Genomic DNA, 21,549 nt, shown 5'->3' with positions numbered 1-21,549 from the left:
CAGGCGCCGGCATCTTCAGTGCGGGCACCCGGCTGTGACAGCTTGCGGCTTCACATCTGGGTGCCCACTGCGCATGCGTAAGTAGCACTGCACTTCCTGAAGTCTTCTAAGACATGTGACAGGGAGGGAGGGTAAGAGGACAACTTCAGCTTCCAATCACCTAGGCGATTGTAGTGGAAGTGGGACTGGGTACCTGTCAGTTTCAGATACCCACTCCCCAAAGATGCCAATCCTTAACCCCTTTGCGCCATCGCCTCCTGGCCCTTTAAGACTTTCAGAAGCCGGGAGGCGGACGGGCTTTTAGGGTCATGTGACCGCTGTGATTCGCTGTCACATGATCGGAAAAGGTCCCGATCGCAAGGGAGATCGGGACCTTTCCGTGAGTCATGGACACATGTGCTGGGAGCGCGCAGGGACGTCAGGGGCGGACTGACAACTCATGGGGCCCCCAGGCAATAGGGGATCATGGGGCCCCTGTGTCCTTGCCCAAACTCCAAAAAGCCTATGAAAAAGGTACCAGGGGCATCTCATGGGGCCCCCTATGGACCCCGGGCCCACAGGCAGTGCCCGAGTTTCCAAATGGTCAGTGCGCCCCTGGGCGCTGTTTAGTTTTGTGTAAACTGAAAGTGATGTCAGGCCATTGCTTCTGGTTTAAAAAAAAAAAAATCGCTTCTGGTTTACTATAGTACAGCGCCAGCTGGTCGATCGGTTCCCCGGTAGGACAGGAGCTCCCATTAAAGCTGCAGAAGGTGGAACGGGGGGAGGGGGGGGGGTTAGAGACGTCCCCTCCTGCTTCTTGTAATAGAAATTGAGTGACTAGTTATCCGCTCCGATTGCTATTACAAGAGAGCTGACCATCGGTTCTAAGCAACGGTACCGGGGTAATCATCCCGGTACAACAGCTCAAACTCCAGCAATGTACTTGTACGTCGCTGGAGCTGACATGGCATTTTTTCAAAAACTGAGCCCTCTAGGCTGCACAGTCTTTTTTCTTCAAGAGGTGAACTTAGCCTTTAATACCAAGATAATAGGTAAGCTGCATCCTGCAAGGGAGTTTAAATTAAATGAGACCTGTTAATGATAACAGTATATGGAAGTTGACCTTCTTCTGAAAATGCTAGTTTTCTGGCTGACATGTTACGTCTCTAAAATCAATACTTTCTGACTTCAACTTAGAAGATCAGATTGGAAGTGCTGACCTCACTTTTACCACCCCCCAACTGCTGCCCCCTTTGGCTGCAGACAGGGCTGCTGTTAGGGACCACGGGGCCCCCTAAAGCCAACCTGACGGCCCCCCCAAAGAAAACACAGTTTACTATGATTCAGTTATGAATGAACACAGTGAGTGATTGGTACTGATCACTCATTATGATCTCTAATGATCTACTAACTGCTAAAACTAATGGCCACTACTCTGTACTCTTACTACTTGACCTCTCTGCGGATTTTGATACGGTTGACCTCCTCCTCAAAAATCTCCACTCTCTTGGCCTCCGAGACTCTGCCCTCTTCTGGTTCTCCTCCTACCTATCGCAGTGCTCATTCAGCGTTACCTATAACTCGGTCTCCTCCTCCTCACTCCCTCTTTCTGTAGGGGTCCCTCAAGGTTCTGTCCTTGGACCCCTACTGTTCTCCATCTACACCTCCTCCCTTGGTCACTTGATAAACTCCCATGGCTTTAAGTACCATCTCTATGCTGATGACACACAAATCTATCTTTCTACTCCTCACCTCACCCCTTCAGTCTCCTCTCACATTACTAACCTACTAAGCGACATATCTGCATGGATTTCACTCCACTTCCTCAAACTCAATCTTTCCAAAACTGAGCTTTTAGTATACCCCCCAGCCCGTGCCCCCACCCCCTGACTTCTCCATCAGGATCAATAACACAATCATCAGTCCCTCCCCTCATGCCAGGGTACTAGGTGTAATCCTAGACTCCCATCTGTCCTTTCAGTCCCAAATGCAATCGGTGTCCAAATCTTGTAGACTTCACCTCCGCAACATCTCCAAGATACGCCCGTTCTTAACCTCTGAAACTACTAAGCAACTTATTCCCTCCCTTGTTATATCTCGCCTTGACTATTGTAACTCCCTCCTCATTGGCCTACCTCATCGCAGGCTATCCCCTCTTCAGTCTATCATGAATGCTGCTGTCAGACTCTGTAAGCCGTGTACCGGGGTGGGCTCCCCAGAATACAGTGAAGTCACGGACGAGGAAAGCAACCCCAACACCAGGTTTTGCCCCAACAGAATTTTACTTAGATGTGTCAAATAAGCACAACCACAAATGCTGGAATATACAATAAATTTACATACACCCAGCCCAAAGGCTGAGACCCTTGTACTGCACAGCACGGCGCCTTCTGATGGATGAAGGTGGAAGGTGAAGTAATTTACCTACTGGCGGGCACAACTAAGCTGCCACACCTTACCTGTTATTACCCTAAAAGAGCAAGAATCAGTGCTCTGATGGGTGTATGGTATGGGCTAGCCTGCGGTGCAGCACAACAGCTTACAATCTTACACAAATCTACAGTATTCCCCCTCCCATAACTGGTCCTGTAGCACGTGCCTGAGTATTCCTTCTGAGCAAAACGCCAGTCTGGCTTGAGTTTGTAGGATTTTATCAGCTCTCCAATGTGAAATGTCACTTTAAGTTATGGAGTCCTTCCAATAATCAGTAACAACACTTGTGGCCTGACACAAACAGAGACCCTAACTAACTATAGGTCTGGACTCAGTCTCAAGGCGCCAACACTGAAATGAGGTGCGTGCACGATCTTACCGACCCGGGTCTGCTTTGCATCCGCTAGTGACTCTGAACAGAACAAATGTCTCTCCAACAAGCATGCGGTCTTGCCGTATATGTTGCTTAGTTCCTCTGCTCTCATCAGCCTTCCTGGCAGCAATCTCATCAGCATTCCTGGCAGCAATCTCATCAGCTTCCTGGCAGCAATCTCATCAGCATTCCTGGCAGCAATCTCTGGTTACGGAGGGACGCTTTCACACCTGGATGTCATCAGATTCTCAGCTCAAACGGCCCCTTATTCACCATGCTCCAAAACATGGCTTCTCTCTCTCCTCTGTGTGCAAAACCCCACCTCTTCATGAATATTCAAATATCTATGCAGTCTGAGGCTGTGTTAGAAAAACAGTGACATCTTGTGGCTAAACCACAGAATGTCAGTCTAAACATTAATTTACTTCCACACAGTGTTCAATGAGAGCTGTTTCCCCATCTCACAACTCATCCACCTTACTAACCGTTCCATATCTGCCACCCCTCTCTGCCAATCCCTCCACTGGCTTCGCATTGCCCAACGGATAAAATTCAAAACATTAACAATAACATATAAAGCCATTTATAACTCTGCCCCAAATTACATCACCGATCTTGTCTCCAAATACCACCCAAAACCGTATTCTCCGCTCCTCGCACAACCTCCTGCTCTCTAGCTCCCTTGTCTCCTCCTCCCATGCTCGTCTCCAGGACTTCTCCAGAGCTTCCACCATCCTCTGGAACTCTCTACCCCAATTTATCAGACTATTGCCTACTCTGCTCACTTTTAGGCGATCTCTGAAAACCTATCTCTTCAGGGAAGCCTATCCTGCCCTCAGCTAATAATGGAATCTTCTACTCTTCCAACCAGTCCATCCCCCACAGTTACTACCTTTTGTACCACTAGCCCCTCCCTCCTAGATTGTAAGCTCCAAGGATCAGGGCCCTCCTATCCCTCTTGTATTGAACTGTATTGCTGCTGTATTGTCTCCCGTTATATTGTAAAGCGCTGAGCAAACTGTTGGCGCTATATAAATCCTGTATAATAATAATAATTGTGTTCATTTAGAAAAGGAAGGGGCTGGCAAATGTGACATATTTACCGGACCCTTCCCCCACTCTCCATCCTGAAGGATCCTATTGCGTGCTTCCAGCTGCAAGTTGGAAGGAAAGAAGGGAATACAACAGTACTATGGGGGTGGGGGCACACAGGGGGGCCAGGGCAGCAGGGGTAAACATATGGTGCAAACGGAGGGTGAAGGGTGCGGCGGGGAGGCAATTACTGGAAACAATCCCCTGTATGTCTTTCCCTGCAGCAGCTGAAAGCCAGGGGGAGGGAGAGGAGAAGAATCCAGCTTTCAGTTTCTGCAGAGAGAGCCATACAGTGGATCGGTTCCAGTAATTGCCCCCTCATTGTGCAATTCACCCTCCCTGCCCACATCTGATCCACCCAGCTGCCTGTGCCCCCCTGCTGGCCTGGGCCCCATACAGGAGGACTGGTGGTACCCCCTTATCCACAGCAGGCTAGGAGGAGGCAATACAGCACCTCCCATCTGCCTGTCAAATGCTCTTTGAAGAGCAGTCTGAGCATGGATCGCTCTTTAGAGAACAGGCCCCTAATAACAAACTTTCTTCATGAACCCATGACTAATATGGTACAACATTGTACTAGAAATGTCAGACAACATATACATACTTCTAGGTCTGAGGCATGAAGGAACACGGCTCACATGCAGCACATGACACATCCAAATGGATGGGCCTTCAGGAGATCATATAAAATGGTGTCAGATTGGTTTACAGGAAACGGCTCCAGTGATTGAGTCATTTTCCTGGCACATTCCTGGAGAGATGAAAGTCAATGAGCAGTGCATGTTTCCAAAACACCAGAGGATCATTTGCAGTTATAGGAAATCTATCATAAGAGCAGTGTATAAATATCTTCTGGAGAACCTTTTATCCTGTGTATGCAGGGAGATAATTACCCTAATTGTGGAAACGTAAAGTCCAACTCAGCCTTTGATTTAGAATAAATAACGCAACTCTAACTGCTATTCTCCCCTCCTTTCTGGTGCTATCCACCATAGACTCCACTGCTCTTCGATCAAGCACCTGTCCTGGCTCATCAGGCTTTCACTCTGCTCTCTCCTCCTTTCAACATTCTTCTTGTACTGCAGCACAAATGACTGGTGCCTTGTGCTGCTTCTTCCTCCCTCTTCAGCTGAGAAAAAAATAATATAATATAATCCTGCAACCACAGTTGATCCAGAGGAAGGCAAAAAAAACCCCAGCAAAGCATGATCCTATTTGCTCGCGCAGGGGAAAAAATTCCTTCCTGTTCCCCTGAGAGGCAATCAGATGTTCCCTGGATCAACTATACATATAAATAGTAGCCAGTTATATTCTGTGTATCTAGGAAAGAATCCAGGTCTTTTTTAAAGCAATCCACTGAGCTGGCCAGAACCAACTCTTGAGGGAGTCTATTCCACATTTTCACAGCTCTTACTGTGAAGAAACCTTTCCGTGTTTGGAGATTAAATTTATTTTCTTTTAGACGTAAAGAGTGCCCCCTTGTCCTCTGTGGTGACCTCAGGGTGAATAACTCTACACCGAGTTCACTATATGAACCACTGATGTATTTATACATGGAGATCATATCCCCCTTATGTATTATACATGGAGATCATATCCCCCTTATGTATTATACATGGAGATCATATCCCCCCTTATGTATTATACATGGAGATCATATCCCCCCTTATGTATTATACATGGAGATCATATCCCCCCTTATGTATTATACATGGAGATCATACCCCCCCTTATGTATTATACATGGAGATCATATCCCCCCTTATGTATTATACATGGAGATCATATCCCCCTTATGTATTATACATGGAGATCATATCCCCCCTTATGTATTATACATGGTGATCATATCCCCCCTTATGTATTATACATGGAGATCATATCCCCCCTTAATCTCCTCTTCTCAAGAGAGAATAAATTCAGTTCCTCTAATCTTTCCTCATAGCTGATCTCCTCCATGCCTCTTATCAGTTTGGTTGCCCTTCTCTGTACTTTCTCCAGTTCCCCAATGTTCTATTTGTGAGATCGTGCCCAAAACTGAACTGCATATTCCAGATGAGGTGTTACTAATGATTTGTACCGGGGTAATATGATATCTCTCTCTCTGGAGTCTATACCTCTTTTAATACAATAGAGGATTTTGCTCGCTTTAGAAACCGCAGCTTGGCATTGCATGTCATTATTAAGCTTGTGATCTACCAGAACCCCCAGATCCTTCTCCACCATTGATTCCCCCAGTTGTACCCCCCTAGTATGTATGATGCATGCATATTCTTAGCCCCCAAGTGCAGAACCTTACATTTATCAACATTAAACCTCATTTGCCACATAGTTGCCCAATTACACAGTGCATTGAGGTCAGCTTGTAAGTTGGAGACATCCTGTAAGGACATTATTCCACTGCACAGCTTGGTGTCATCTGCAAAGACTGAAATGGGATTTATAATCCCAGACCCTATATTGTTTATAAATATATTACAAAGTAAGGATCCCAACACTGAACCTTGGGGTACACCACTGACAACCCTAGACCATTCAGAGTATGAATCATTAACCACTACTCTCTGAATACCATCTTTTAGCCAGTTTTCTATCCATTTACATACAGATTTTTCCTGTAGACTTTAGCTTACACATTAGCCATGTGTGGGGAACTGTGTCAAACGCTTTTGCAAAATCCAAGTACACCACGTCCACCGCCACCCCTCTGTCCAAGTATACCACGTCCACCGCCACCCCTCTGTCCAAGTATACCACGTCCACCGCCACCCCTCTGTCCAAGTATACCACGTCCACCGCCACCCCTCTGTCCAAGTATACCACGTCCACCGCCACCCCTCTGTCCAAGTATACCACGTCCACCGCCACCCCTCTGTCCAAGTATACCACGTCCCCCGCCACCCCTCTGTCCAAGTATACCACGTCCACCGCCACCCCTCTGTCCAAGTACACCACATCTACTGCCACCCCTCTGTCCAAGGTTTTGCTCACCTCCTCATAAAAATAAATCAGATTTGTTTGACAACTTTTGTCTTTCATGAATCCATGCTGTCTGTTACTTAAAATATTTTTTTCCAGCAAGACCTCATCTATGTGGTCTTTTATTAAACTCTTCAGTATCTTCCCAACTATAGAAGTTAAACTAACAGGTCTATAATTACTTGGTAAAGATTTTGACCCCTTTTTAAATATTGGCACCACATTGGCCTTACGCCAATCCAGTGGTACTATGCCAGTCAATAAAGAGTCTCTAAAAATTAGAAACAATGGCTTTGAAATGACAGAGCTCAATTCTTTAAGGACCCGTGGGTGTATGTCATCTGGTCCAGGTGCTTTATTCACCTTTATTCTGTCTAAATATTTCTGGATCATATCAATTGTGAGCCAATGTGGATCATCTAGGGCTATGTCAATACCATGCCCATTATGGACAAGAGCTTCCCCATAATCCTTTGTATACACAGAGCTGAAGAAGGTTTTAAATAAATTTGATTCTGATTCACATCAGTCCTTAACCCCCAAGGGGCGTACAATCTAAGGTCCCTAACTCACATTCATACATACACAAACTAGGGCCAATTTAGACTCCAATTAACCTACCAGCATGTCTTTGGAGTGTGCTAGGAAACCCACGCAAGCACAAGGAGAACATGCAAACTCCATAGCTCTGAGGAAGGGGACATGTCCCTGAAATGTGTCTGTGTGCTGATACTACCAACAGTTGGGAACCTGCCACCATGTTGGTTGACTATTAGTTGTTTTATTCATGCTTATTACTTCTGTCCTTTGTGAGTATGAAATCGGCTTTGTTTATTTCTCTCAATAAATTTTCGGTAATGTGCTAGGCGTTTGCGCCCCCTGTGTGTTCTTTTTCAGCTTTCCCCCCCCCCCCCCAATTATATTTACCTAGGTGGATGCAGCATTGGTCTGATGCTGCATCTGTCCCCTGCCGGCTATAGGTGTGAGAACTCAGCGATCACATGCCCACTGATTGTTGGGTTTTCACAGCCGCTCTGAGCAGAGAGTGGTGACTGTCAGTCACCACTGTCTGCTCTGCCCCCCACCCCCCCCCTCCAGTGCTTACTGGAACACTGGGCTGTGGAGGGGGAGGGAGTGGCTGGCTCAGGCTCACAGGCTGAGCCAGGTGCCATTCCAGACTCTGGGGTGGATCCCGACTTTGAAGTCAGGATCTTTCCCCAGCCTGTACCAGCTGAGTGACATCAGCCAACAACAGGCTTCAGTCTGCTGTCAGCTGAAAACGGGTCACAGGAATGCAGAACGGACTGCACTCCTGTGATCCACAAGGGAAGTACAACCAAAAGAACTTTGTCTGTAATACTCCTTGAACATTGCAGTGACTTAAAAGTAGTCCATGCACTACTTTGGTCCGACTTTCATGCAACTTGAGTGCCATAGACTGCAATGTAAACCCTCAGAACTTGTATGAAAATTGCACCTGAATGTTTTACATGCAACAGTTATACAACAGTTGTCCCATATCAAGCCAAAGTCATATCCAATTTACACCCATCTGAAGTTGGGTCAAAGTTGCGTCAAAGTTGCACTTTTCACAAATGTGAACGGAACCTAAGACCCCATTCACACTTGTTCGCCTTGTCATGGGACTTTGGACATCAAAGTTGCATGACACGCCGTACCCCATGTTTTCCATTGATAACCATTCATATTTGTGCGACTTGCTGTGACTTCAGAGTAGTTCATGCACTAATTTGGTCCAGCTTTCATGCAATTTGAGGACCATAGACTTCATTGTTAACCCTCAAAACATGCATGAAAGTCGTACCTGAATGTTTTACATGCAACAGTGGTGCAACAGTGGGTCTGACTATGTAGAGGGCCAAGTCACATCCAAGTCACACCCATTCAAAGTTGCACTCCAAAGTCGTGCAACTTTGGTGTCCTACAAGTTTGAATGGAGCCTTAGGCCCCATTCACATGGGGCGGACCCGTCAGTGGATCCGCTTGCTCAGTGTGGAATCTTTGAGCAAGCAGATTACAGGTCCGTGTCTGCTCCACTGCTGCAGAACAGACACAAACACAGCCTGTTGTTTTCTATGGGGTGGTTGGATGGAAACAAACCGCCTGTCCGTTTCCATCTAACTGCCATCCAATCCAATGGACGGAAGGGGAACGGTCCCCATCCATCTCTTTTTGGCAGATCAGATTGGATGTTGGCAGGTGTAAATAGCCACATATCTGTTTACACCCGCCGCTCCATAGAGGAGAATAAAGGTTTTGATCAGGTCCGCCTGAAAAATGGGCAGGCGAACCTGATCGGAACGCCTGTGTGCAGAGGGGCCACACACTTCAGTGTTTATAACAGTGATGGTGAACCTTTTAGAGACCAAGTGCCCAAACTGCAACCCAAAACCCACTTATTTATCGCAAAGTGCCAACACTGCAATTAAATCTGAATACTGAGCTTTTAGTTTAGAAAAAACAACCATACATTAACATCTTTTGTCTTTAAAAGAAAAACACAATAACAGAGCTTCCACTGATCACCAGCGAAAGGGGGCAAAGTTCCACTGACCCCCAGCATAGAGGGGCAGAGTTCCACTGACCACCAGCGCAACGGGGCAAAGTTCCACTGACCACCAGCACAGAGGGGGCAAAGTTCCACTGACCACCAGCACAGAGGGGGCAAAGTTTCACTGACCACCAGCACAAAGGGGCAAAGTTCCACTGACCACCAGCACAGAGGGGGCAAAGTTCCACTGACCACCAGCACAGAGGGGGCAAAGTTCCACTGACCACCAGCACAGAGGGGGCAAAGTTCCACTGACCACCAGCACAGAGGGGGCAAAGTTCCACTGACCACCAGCGCAAGGGGGAAAAGTTCCACTGACCACCAGCACAGAGGGGGCAAAGTTCCACTGACCACCAGCACAGAGGGGGCAAAGTTCCACTGACCACCAGCACAGAGGGGGCAAAGTTCCACTGACCACCAGCACAGAGGGGGCAAAGTTCCACTGACCACCAGCGCAAGGGGGCAAATTTCCACTGACCACCAGCACAAGGGGGCAAATTTCCACTGACCACCAGCACAGAGGGGGCAAAGTTCCACTTACCACCAGCACAAGGGGGCAAAGTTCCACTGGCCACCAGCACAAGGGGGCAAATTTCCACTGACCACCTGCACAAGGGGGCAAAGTTCCACTGACCACCAGCACAGAGGGGACAAAGTTCCACTCACCACCAGCACAAGGGGGCAAAGTTCCACTCACCACCAGCACAAGGGGTCAAATTTCCACTGACCACCAGCACAAGAGGGCAAAATTCTTGTGTTAATAAAAACAAATGTAATAAAACTTACAGCCAGTCCAATATATATATATATCCTTGGCAGCGCACTGACCGGCCATGCAAAAGCTTGAACGAGTCGCGACTCGTGACATCATCGCCTGGTACCACTACTCCTATCCAAGCATGGTCATTGGTCCCTATGTGTGCCACTAGCTGATGCTCGGCTGCTGGGGTGATGCTGAGGGGTGACTTGGCTTGCGTGCCAACAGAGAGGGCTCCGAGCGCCCACTGCGGCACGCGTGCTATAGGTTCACCACCACTGGTCCATAAACTTATGTCCATGGCTTACTAAAAAGTGACACCAGGATCAGGATGACAGAGCTGCAACCTGCATCTGACACTGGCAGCTCCCTGTCCCTCAGGTCCACTTGAAGAACTTTAGAAATAAAGGAGCACACAGCTGTCCTATAACATGGCAGCCGGTGTTTCCTGGATAGTTCAGCAGTGTGCGGCTCATCCCGCTAGCACAGCTGAATCTCCAGCCTGTGCTCCTGTCAGGAAATCAATGGGCTCCCTGGAACGTCTGGCCCAGGCGCAGGCCTCTCCTCACAGGCTCCATTCATCCCGGGGCTGTGAGCTGAAATGAAGGGAACACTCGGGCCTCTGTGAGACTTCAAAGGGACGAGGTCAGGAGAAAAGGAGACAAGTGAGGTGCGAGTGTACATGGGGCCTGGAAGGCAGCACACGGCCTGCACATTTTATGGTGGTGTCAACAAACGCCAGATTGAAAATATGTTAAATATTATTTAAAGAGCATTAAAAAAAAAATCACAGCTCTCCATAGCAAGTCGGGTAATATATACTAGAGTAACAAACAGTGCAACACAAGGCCCCCATTTCATACACACACACATACATATATATATATATATATATATATATAAATATTATAGAGCATACTCACATTTCCACATGCACTGAGCCCAATCTCCCAGCCTTCTGCCATAGCTTCTTTTGCTTTATATGTATTAATTGCCAAAAAAAGCTGTGGGTTTAACACTCTTTATTGCTTTATGTTTTTATGAGGTTGAACTTGACGAACATCAATATTTTTTTTAACCACTACAAGTCCAGATACTTTCACCCCCTTCCTGTCCAGGCCAATTTTCAGCATTCAGTTCTATCACACTTTGAATGACAATTGCGCGGTCATGCAACACTGCACTCATATGAATTTTTTAGCAGTTTTTTGAGACAGATAAAACGTTATTTTGGTGGTATTTATTCACCACTGTGATTTTTTTTTTTTTTGCTGTATAAATGAAAAAGTCCCAAAATTTTGAAAAAAAGTGTTTTACTTATAAAATTTAGCAAATAAATAATCTTTCTTCATAAAACTTGGCCAAAGTTTATTCAGTTATCTTTTTATAAAAAAAAAAAAAAAAAAAAAAATTAGTTTATAACCAAAAATTATAATTTTTCAAAAATATATATATATTTTTTTTTTATATTATTATTTATGATTTTGTTTTGTTTTTTAACACACTGTCACCCTAGCAGTACAGTGTCACCATAGTGACACTGTACTACTTGTGGGGGGTGATGAAGATTTTTTTTTTTTTATACACTTATTGCTTTTACCCCCATAAAGGCTGGAAAAGCAATCATTTCTCCTTCTCTCTTGCTGCATTTTTGCAGCCATTGAGAAAATTTGTGAGAGCTGTGATTGGTCACAGCTTGTCACATGGTACAAGGCTGTTGTGAATAGCCTTGTACCATGTGACCTCTGTGATCATTCATAGATTTCACTAGGAGTAAGCAATGATGTCATAAGTGACATCTTGCTTACTATTCATGTAATCACTGATTGGCCAATCAAATCCCCTGATGAAGCCGCGTGACCTTACGGCGTAACGCGTAGGGAGGGGCAGTGACGTCACCCGACACTCGAGGACGGCAAGTACACAGTGCGAGAGGCGCACTTGTATCATCTGCTGGCAATTGTTTTTAACAAAGCGCTTTTATTGTTTTTATATGTGAGTGTAATGGGCACATATTACAAGTAGTTATATTTAAAAAGATAGGACACTATGTCTGTCTTTATTTCTTCTTATACTGAGGGATATACCAAGGAGGAGTGCTCCAGTGTATTAAGAGAGCGAGAGATCTTTGTGGGGATAGTGTCAGGAGAGGAGAGCCACGTTGAAGAAGTAAGCACCATTACTGCCACGTTGTTAAGGAGTGACCACCATTACTGCCACGTTGTTAAGGAGTAACCACCATTACTGCCACGTTGTTAAGGAGTAACCACCATTACTGCCACGTTGTTAAGGAGTAACCACCATTACTGCCACGTTGTTAAGGAGTAACCACCATTACTGCCACGTTGTTAAGGAGTAACCACCATTACTGCCACGTTGTTAAGGAGTAACCACCATTACTGCCACGTTGTTAAGGAGTAACCACCATTACTGCCACGTTGTTAAGGAGTAACCACCATTACTGCCACGTTGTTAAGGAGTAACCACCATTACTGCCACGTTGTTAAGGAGTAACCACCATTACTGCCACGTTGTTAAGGAGTAACCACCATTACTGCTACGGTGCAATTTAAGGTTATAGTTCCATTTGGGGAACACAAGCTGTTTTAGCCTATTCATAGGCTTTGTATGAGGTGAGCGCATAATAAGATTATTATTCAAGTCATTGGGAATTGGAGCTAACATCACTTGGGAATTTTCCCGTGTATCACCAGAGACTGATTTATTCATCATTTATTTACCATCAATCATGTTTATATTTATTTTTTGTGCACATTGAATATTGATTGTTTTTTTCACTTTATTGTCACTTATGGTTGCACTTTATTATTAATATATATTGTGTATACACTATTATATGGACCTAATTCAAAATAGTTTTTTGTGATATTTAATACTATGTTATTAATAATAATTAGGAGCGCGGCACTATTGTAATATTTGTTGAATTTTCATGCACATTGGATGAGTATGTGTTTGGTGCTGACGAACCTGTTTTAAAATTATGTAAATCAAAAGTGCAGCGCTAGAAGTAAACACAACAACAATCTTGGCAAGTCCCCCCAGACAACGTGTATGCGCACAAAACGCATAGGAGGAGCCAGCAACGCTGTGACGTCACGCTCCACGATGCTCCGGCGGCCATCTTAACCACTGGATGGTTAGTCCATGTTGTTACTCGTTTTTTCATATAATTTTATCTGCTAAAGAATCTTCGTTTTCCCCAATAAATCCTTATACCTACTACACTATGGAGATGTCTCTGCTTTGACTCCCCCGGGGAGTTTTAACCCACAGCTATCCACTTGACCACCGGAGAAGGAGCCTTTACACCCCCTATAGAGCAGTCCCTAGGCTATCACCTGAGGGGAACTCTGGACCACCCTGATGTCCTATTAAAAGCATCCAGGACCTCTGAAGGGATCACACAGGATTCCAGACACTACCCAGACTGGCAGATGACATCAGGAGAAAATAATATATATAAACGCTCATTAAATTGTGCGTTCTGGTGAGTGCGCATTCTTTCCGCACTTTATTTCACAAGCACCTTACTAATAGGAGGATACAGTTACATGAAAGCACCTGGAGTCACTTCAAGTCACCTTATGAACTGTTTACCTAATGATCCATATTCATATTGTGTTTACTTCTAGCGCTGCACTTTTGATTTACATTGTTTTTTAGAGGTTTTATGGTTACCTAGTGCACAGCTGCTAAATTCTCTTTGTGTGTGCGTTCGCATATCTTTTCCTTATTGACTATTTTAAAATTAATTGGTAGCTCACAAGAGTTTTATTTTATTTTATTTTAAGTCTCCAGAGTGGTGCCAGCAGCAGTAAAGAAGAGATCTTCAGGTCAGTGTGAAGCCATACACTGGGCATAATAGTACAGGGCTGCTTTCACACTGGTGTGCTGCAATTTACCAACACGGATGCAGTGCAGTGTGCCTGCGGGTTTGCTGCGACTAGCCTAAAAGTGGGAATACACGATTAGAAAATCATCCGATCGGTCATTTCGACGACCGAGAGGCGTTCGTTTGCTGGTTGAAATCCAAACGAACACTAACCAATCTAAAAAAAAAGTTCGTCGGGCAATACGTAGTATTGACATTTTCCATACAAGTGGAAGTGATGCAGTGTGTGTGTGACCTTGTAGCCACGCCCTTCCATCCAGAACGAGCGATATGCACAACAATTACCAGCAATGAGTATAATATTGTTTATTGCATTAACTATATACATAAATAGTGATACATAAAATATAATAGGCAGAATTCTGGTTTCATTATCTCATTAGGCCAATCTACTTTTAACATTTGGATTTTTCGTTCGTACGTTTCGTACTGGACATGTGTGCTGGGAGCATGCTAGGAGCGTGCAGGGCGGGCGCTCTCAGCACATATGTTTTTTTTAATAGAACGCAAACGTGCGGCCGCTCGGTGTCTAGGCCCAGATGCCAGGAGGCCACACATTTGCGTTCAGTCGGCGTAAAGAGGTTAAGGTTGCCTACCCCTGGTCTAATCTCTCTCCACTCTATCCAAAAACAAAGACAAAACAAGTTTTGATTACACTTTAATCTCATTAGCCACTTCCGAGCCGCCCTATAGCAGTAACTGTTACAGGGCGGTACCGGTGCACCATTCGCAGCCTCGGCTGTCAATCACCGGGTCTTGGCTGGTGATTCCCCACCAGCACCCAGCGATCTCCGAGTATTAATGATGGGAGAGAGACCTGTGTATAAACAACACAGATCTCTCCCCTGTTAGCTCCAATACACTGCTTTGTATGGCTCTGCATATCAGAGCCATACAAAGCAGTGTGCTTACACACACACAGCACACAGCAACCCTTTGATAGCCCCAGATGTTAACCCCTTCCTGCCCAGTGTAATTGCTTTTTATTAGCACTGATCACTGTATTGTCAGAATGCCCGCTGCAGTCCTGCTATAAGTCGCTGATCGCTGCCATTACTAGTCAAAAAAAAAAAATTCCAGTATATATACAGCCATTTGTAAACGCTATAACTTTGATGCACACCAATTAATTTAGACGTATTGGGATTTTTTTTAGCAAAGACATGGAGCAGAATACATTTTGGCCTTAATTAATGACGAAATTTGATTTTGTAAATTTTTTTACTGGACATACTGTATTTGTTTGAAAAAAGTCAAAAATATTGTTTTTTTTTTCCAAAATTGTCGGTCTTTTTTGTTTATAGTGCAAAAAATAAAAAACAAACAGGCGAACAAATACCACTGAAAGAAAGCTCTATTTGTGGAGAAAAAAAGAACATAAATTTCATTTGGGTGCAGAGTTGCATGACCGTGCAATTGTCAGTTAAAGTAACGCAGCGCCGTATCGCAAAAAATGGCCTGGTCAGGAAGGGGGGTAAATCCTCTGGAGGGCAAGTGGTTAAATATGATAAAATCCAACTACACCTTGGTTACCTGGATCACATCCCCCAAACTCAAAACTGTAAACAATCTCCTATTTGTAGCCAGAAAAGAAACATTGAAATGCTGGTTCTCACCTGACTCCCCAACTAAGAACACCTGGATCCATAGAGTTGGCCCTTTAACCTATTGCCGTCCGTGTACGGCCTCTTTCACATGGGCAGACTCCGTCTCGATCATCAGGGGATCCGCTTACAGATCACCTGCTGATTGGAGCAGAGTATCGGATGGTACATCCGCGTCTGCTCAGTTTCTGTATTTCATTCATAACAGCGGTGTTTACTCTAGTGATGCTGTGATTGGCCTACAACTATCGCATGGCACAGGGTGCTCTGATTGGCCCAGGTACCATGTGAAAACTGTGGGAGAGCCAGTGTGCATATGCTCAGCAACGTATATTTACATGCATGTACGTACGTTCACCCTGTACATAGTACAGGGTGTTGTGATTGGTCTAGGTACAATGTGATAGCTGTGGGCCAATCACTATAGGAAGCACAGCTGTTTTGAAGAGTTTAATTGACATTGTGATTTATGTGATCGCACAGTGATCGCATTATGCGGCTGGCTACCAGGAACCGTAATCCTCTGTTTCCTGTGGACACAGTGGTTCCGGAAGTGGCGAGTTGCATGCCCCAGCTGATGCACCAGTGCACATATGCTCAGCAATGTTGCTGAGCCTGGGCGTGCCGTCTGCCCACAGTAAAAGTGCTGTGGGCAGGCATAAAAGTGGTAAATGTCATATGATAGTTGCACAGCCATTTATCAAATGCATATTTTCAGGATAAAATACACTAAAATGAATTTTAATGCACACAAACACAATATAATACACAATTTCTTGGTAAAATATATAAGATTATGTTTGTTCGGGTAAATGCTAAACATGTCAAGACTCAAAATTGCATACCTGTGTAATGGCAACAATCTGTTAGTGTAGAGTAATTCATGAATGAAAGCCCTAGAATTATTTCTCTGACTCTTTTTTGTTTGCAGCGATACCTCACATGTGTGGTGCAATTGCTGTTTGCATACATGTGTGGGACCTAAGAGCGCATTTACATTTGACCACAGGGGTGCTTTTAAATTATTTTTATTTATTTTATTAAAATGTATTTTTACATTTTTTTTTTAAATGTATCCACTTGCCCTCTAGAGGATTTACCCCCCTTCCCGACCAGGACATTATTTTTGCAGTAACGGCGCTGGGTTACTTTAACTGACAATTGCGCGGTCATGCAATACTGCCCCCAAATTACATTTATATCCTTTTTTCCCACAGATGGAGCTTTCTTTCGGTGGTATTTGATTGCCTGTGTGTTTTTTATTTCTGGCACTAGAAACTAAAAAGACTGACAATGTTGAAAAAAAAAACAATATTTTTGACTTTTTGCTATAAAACATCCAGTAAAAAAAATTTAAAAATCAAATGTCTTCATAAATTTAGGTCAAAATGTATTCTGCTACATGTCTGCTAAAAAAAATCCCATTACGTGTAAATTAATTTGTTTACGTGAAAGTTATAGCGCCTACAAATGGCGATATGTATATCAGTGGGAGGAACAGTGCCTCATCTATGGTGTCAGTGGGAGGAGTAGTGCCCCATCATTGGTCTTATCATGAGGAATAGTGCTCCATTGTTGGCTTTAGCAGGAAGAATAGTGCCTCATCGATGGTGTCAGTGGGAGCAGTAGTGCCCCGTCATTGCTCTTAGCAGGAGGAATAGTGCCCCATTGATGGTGTCAGTGGGAGGAGTGGTGCCTCATCATTGTTATCAGTTGGAATAGTGTCCCAAAGGCCTGAATAAACCACCTTCAAGGACCTCAATCCACCACTGTCTGCTGCAACCTAAATCCAGAATGTCCAAAGTTCTCACTTGACAACTGCAGGTCTCTGACTGAAGCTTGCCTTCTCCTCCCCACAACATTCACTTGAGAGTTCCTCCTCATTTGCCTGCTACTTGTGATCAATCCAGTGAATCCTACTTCTATACATTATTTATTTACTACTTGCCCTCCAGAGGATTTGCCCCCCTTCCTGACCAGGCCATTTTTACGATACGGCGCTGCGTTATTTTAACTGACAATTGCGCGGTCATGCAATGCTGCACCCAAATTAAATTTATGTCCTTTTTTCCCACAAATAGAGCTTTCTTTTAGTGGTATTTGTTCACCTCTGCAGTTTTTATTTTTTGCGCTATAAACAAAATAAGGGCGTCAATTTTGAAAACAAAACAATATTTTTGACTTTTTGCTATAAAACATCCAGTAAAAAAAATTAAAAAATCAAATGTCTTCATAAATTTAGGTCAAAATGTATTCTGCTACATGTCTGCTAAAAAATGGCGGTATGTATACTGGATTTTTTTTATACTAGTAATGGCGGCGATCAGCAACTTATAGAGGGACTGCGGTGGGAATTCTGACAGGGGGGGGGGGGGGACTGACTAACTGACATTTTCAGTGACACTAATACAGTGATCAGTGCTAATAAAAAGCACTGACAATGTACTAATGACACTGGGCAGGAAGGGGTTAACATCTGGGGCAATCAAAGGGTTAACTGTACTGTGTGCTGTGTTTTACTATGGAGACATGCTGCTTTGTATTGCTATGCAGAGCAATACAAAGTTTCATGCTGGAGCTGACAGGGGAGAGATCTGTATTGTTTATATACAGACCTCTCCCCAGTCAGTGTTCCTCGGCGATCGCTGGCGGGGAATCTCCAGCCGGGACCAGGTGATTGACATTTGTAGCAGCCAATTGCGGCACGGGTAGGAAATACAAAATCGCATATATATATACATGATTTTGCGCAGCTCTGCTGCCCTGAGACAGTAGTTCTGCTATAGGGCGGTCGGGAAGCAGTTAACTTTATTGCTATAACATCTCTGGGCAGGTGACAGGTTCTCTTTAAAGAGACATCAAAGGCCTTTTAGACCCCCAATCTCTCCACTGTCTTCCAAAGTAGCTAATCAATCATGGATTGTGTCAGGGATCCAGGTATGACCAGAGATGTGTGGACTGACACAGGGAAACAGCAGGCTTCAGAAATGATTAAATAATAATAATATTTATTATGAGCTGCACAAAATAAAGAAACAGTGCAAAACGAAACAAACCTTAAACTAATAGGTACAGGTGCAGTCAGGGCTGGAGAGGTGGAGTGGTCAGGCAGGCCAGGTCAGGAACAATCAGGCAGAAAGGTACAACAGGAGCAGGCAGAAGAATGGTCAGGAATAGCCGGGGTCAGTGCAGGCAGAGTTCTATCAGAGTCAAGAGTCAAGCAGGCAGGAGACAGGATACAGGAAACAGGGCACATGGGAAACAAACACCAAGGCACTGACTACAGGTCTGGCCATTCCTTAAATACACCTCCTGCAATCAGCCTCAGGTGATGGCTGATTGCAGGAGTGAGCTTCTGGTTGCTGAGAGCAGCCGCTGGCCAGCCCTGGTACTGCAGCCCACAAGGCAGGTGAGTCCCACCACCATTGGCGAGTCCATTCCTGACAGATTGTGTTTGATTAGCTGCTTCCCTGGCCTTTTCTCGCAACTTTAAAAGTGTTTGGTTGGCCGTAGAGCTGCCTAGATCACTTTTACTGAACAGCCAAATGACAGGCAGAAAAAAATGATGCCAAGCTCATGGCTTCTGCTGCCTTTGCTGCAGCCATGAGCTTGTTCTAACCACTTGCTGACAGGGCGTTTTCTATGTTCAGAAGTCAGCAAGTGGTTAAACTACACCCATGCATGGTGCATTCTACAGGGCGTTCTTTCTCTACCTCTCTGGAGAAGACGCGTTGTGCATGGGTGCCAAGAGGGTTGTCTCCACAGAGAATTTTGCAGAAAGGCAGAGCAGGACATAGAGGTATGCAATAGGAAAGAGCCAGCTTTTCTTATTAAAAAAAAAAAAAGATTTAACGGTGCTTTGCAATGAACTGGGGGGTGATGGAAAGCACAGGGAATTTTTTGAAAAAAAAATGCAGAAAGGTGAAATAACCCTTTCACAGCTTCCTTGTAATAAAGCCTGGTTGTCCATGTTTGTGCCACCTTACAGAGCAGCATGTAGCTAACACTACATACGTAAAGCGAAATCATGTTTCAAACAAGGCCTAAATCAGCAGCCTAATCCTTAGAGAACAGTAACTTGAACCCTCGGAGCATGAGCTGCCGCGGTAGAGCAGCCGAAATCTACAGCTGTGCCTCTTTTGTGGAGGATAAAAAAGCATTGTGCCAAGATGTGTAGCAACGGATCAACTCTGAATTGAGCCCAACCTGTCGTGGTCAACGTTCTGGTGGAGAATATGTTAATGTTCACCATGTTCTAATTCTCTGGCCACATTCCCCTAATCCTTCATTTATGCACTCTCGGTGGGGCTAAATTAAATATAGACCCTGACATCGTGTGTCAGAGCCAGACCTCCCCGACCCCCTCCTGTCCATCCCCTTTTACCCATGTCACCTCTGCCCCTTAGCACAGTGTGGGGAAGATAATGATTCTGGCAACCCTCCAGACTGGGCCTTGTTGATGAACCAGTAATTGTGCAAGCCAGCCTGATGAGTGACCAGCGCCGAGGGGACTTGAGAACATTATATAGATCTGATTACAAGGGGCCCTCATCTGCTCCCCCTCGTAATGCCACCATCTGCTTCTAAAGAACGAATGAGAGCTGAAACAAGAGCAGGACAGAGAGAGGGAAAAATATATATGGGGAGTGTACCATTGAAAACACAGACAATGTATGCACAAAGTCTTACCTATGTACAAAAAGAGGCCACAGGGTCGCTTTGTAGAAAAAATCAGCCTCGAAAATCCTGCTTGTAGGACAGATGTACACATTGATTGTTCTGAGACAATCAACATCTGCCTTGACACATTCCATGGTGATTGGATTAAGAGGACAGTGATTGGGAACTGTGTGACTATAAATTCTGGGGTAGCTTACTGAAAATTAGGGATGAGCTAAAGTTTGGGCCAAACTCAGTTTGGACATAAGCAACTGTCCTGATTGCTTCTCGGCCTTTTGGCTAAGATCAAGTGTAGTATCTGTTCTTATCAATTGTCTAGGATAGAACCCTGGCTCCCTTTTCCAATTGGGGAGTCAGTTAGTAATCCTGGATGTACTTAGGTGGGAATAGTGAGAGTGGTGGGTGAGCCTTATCCTCCCGGGTTGATTCTGGCCTTCTGGTGCACCAGGCTTGTCCCCGGTTGTAGGCAAGACTCTTCCCAAGCTTTCTAAGTTCTGATGCCTTTCTGGTTGGTATGGGGCTGCACTGGTCTGGCCGAGGGCTGGGCTAAGAAAGAAGCCCGTGTTGTATGCAGTCCAGGAGTGCCAAAATTATCACAGTGAGGGAGCTCACTTTGAGTTTTAGGCACCTTGGTCACTACATAAGTTATGCTTTTTTTTTTTTGCACCTGCCTCTAGGGCCGGGCCTTTTGGCCATGACCAGAGGCATTTTTTCCTGGCCAAACGGCCCACCATAGTACTTCACTATGGCACTATAGCACTTTTCCACTTCCTCTTTCCCTTTTTTTCTATGTTTGTTTGTCACTTGCACTTTTTCACAGCACTGTATGCACTTTCACTCTTCCAGATTAGTAGGGTGTAGGTTCTCGGGTCTGCCCTAAAAGTCTTGGGAGGGGGGGATGTGGTCTTTTGGTCAGGGTCTCCTCCTCTCATGGGGTCTCCCTTCGGGGGAGCCCCACTTAGTACTCGGGGTGTCCTCACTTCGGCAGGCCTCCTGAAGAAAAGGGTCTGTCTGTTTTCGGCTGGGTGGACCCAGTGAGTGCCTCAGTCCCCATCAGGAGCCTTGCACCTCAGGGGATCAGGGCTAGGGCCCTTTCTCTTCAGAGAAGGGCCATACGTACACCCTGTGCACTTTTATGTGTGCTTCACTTTTTGTGTGCTCACT

The 21,549-nt window shown here is 45.0% G+C and overlaps 1 pseudogene; it reads left to right on the top strand.

Annotated features, from left to right (window-relative positions):
* Nucleotides 1-20,644: 20,644 nt before the first annotated feature.
* On the top strand, nt 20,645-20,754 carry LOC149450143 (U2 spliceosomal RNA; annotated as a pseudogene).
* The last annotated feature ends 795 nt before the right edge of the window (nt 20,755-21,549 follow it).

The sequence above is a fragment of the Staurois parvus genome, unplaced genomic scaffold, assembly GCF_062004578.1.
Source record: "Staurois parvus isolate SC_StPar_1 unplaced genomic scaffold, SC_StPar_1.0 ptg000581l, whole genome shotgun sequence".
Classification (NCBI taxonomy): domain Eukaryota; kingdom Metazoa; phylum Chordata; class Amphibia; order Anura; family Ranidae; genus Staurois; species Staurois parvus.
The sequence above is the reverse complement of the archived record's forward strand: the minus strand, read 5'-3'. Positions and strand labels throughout refer to the sequence as shown.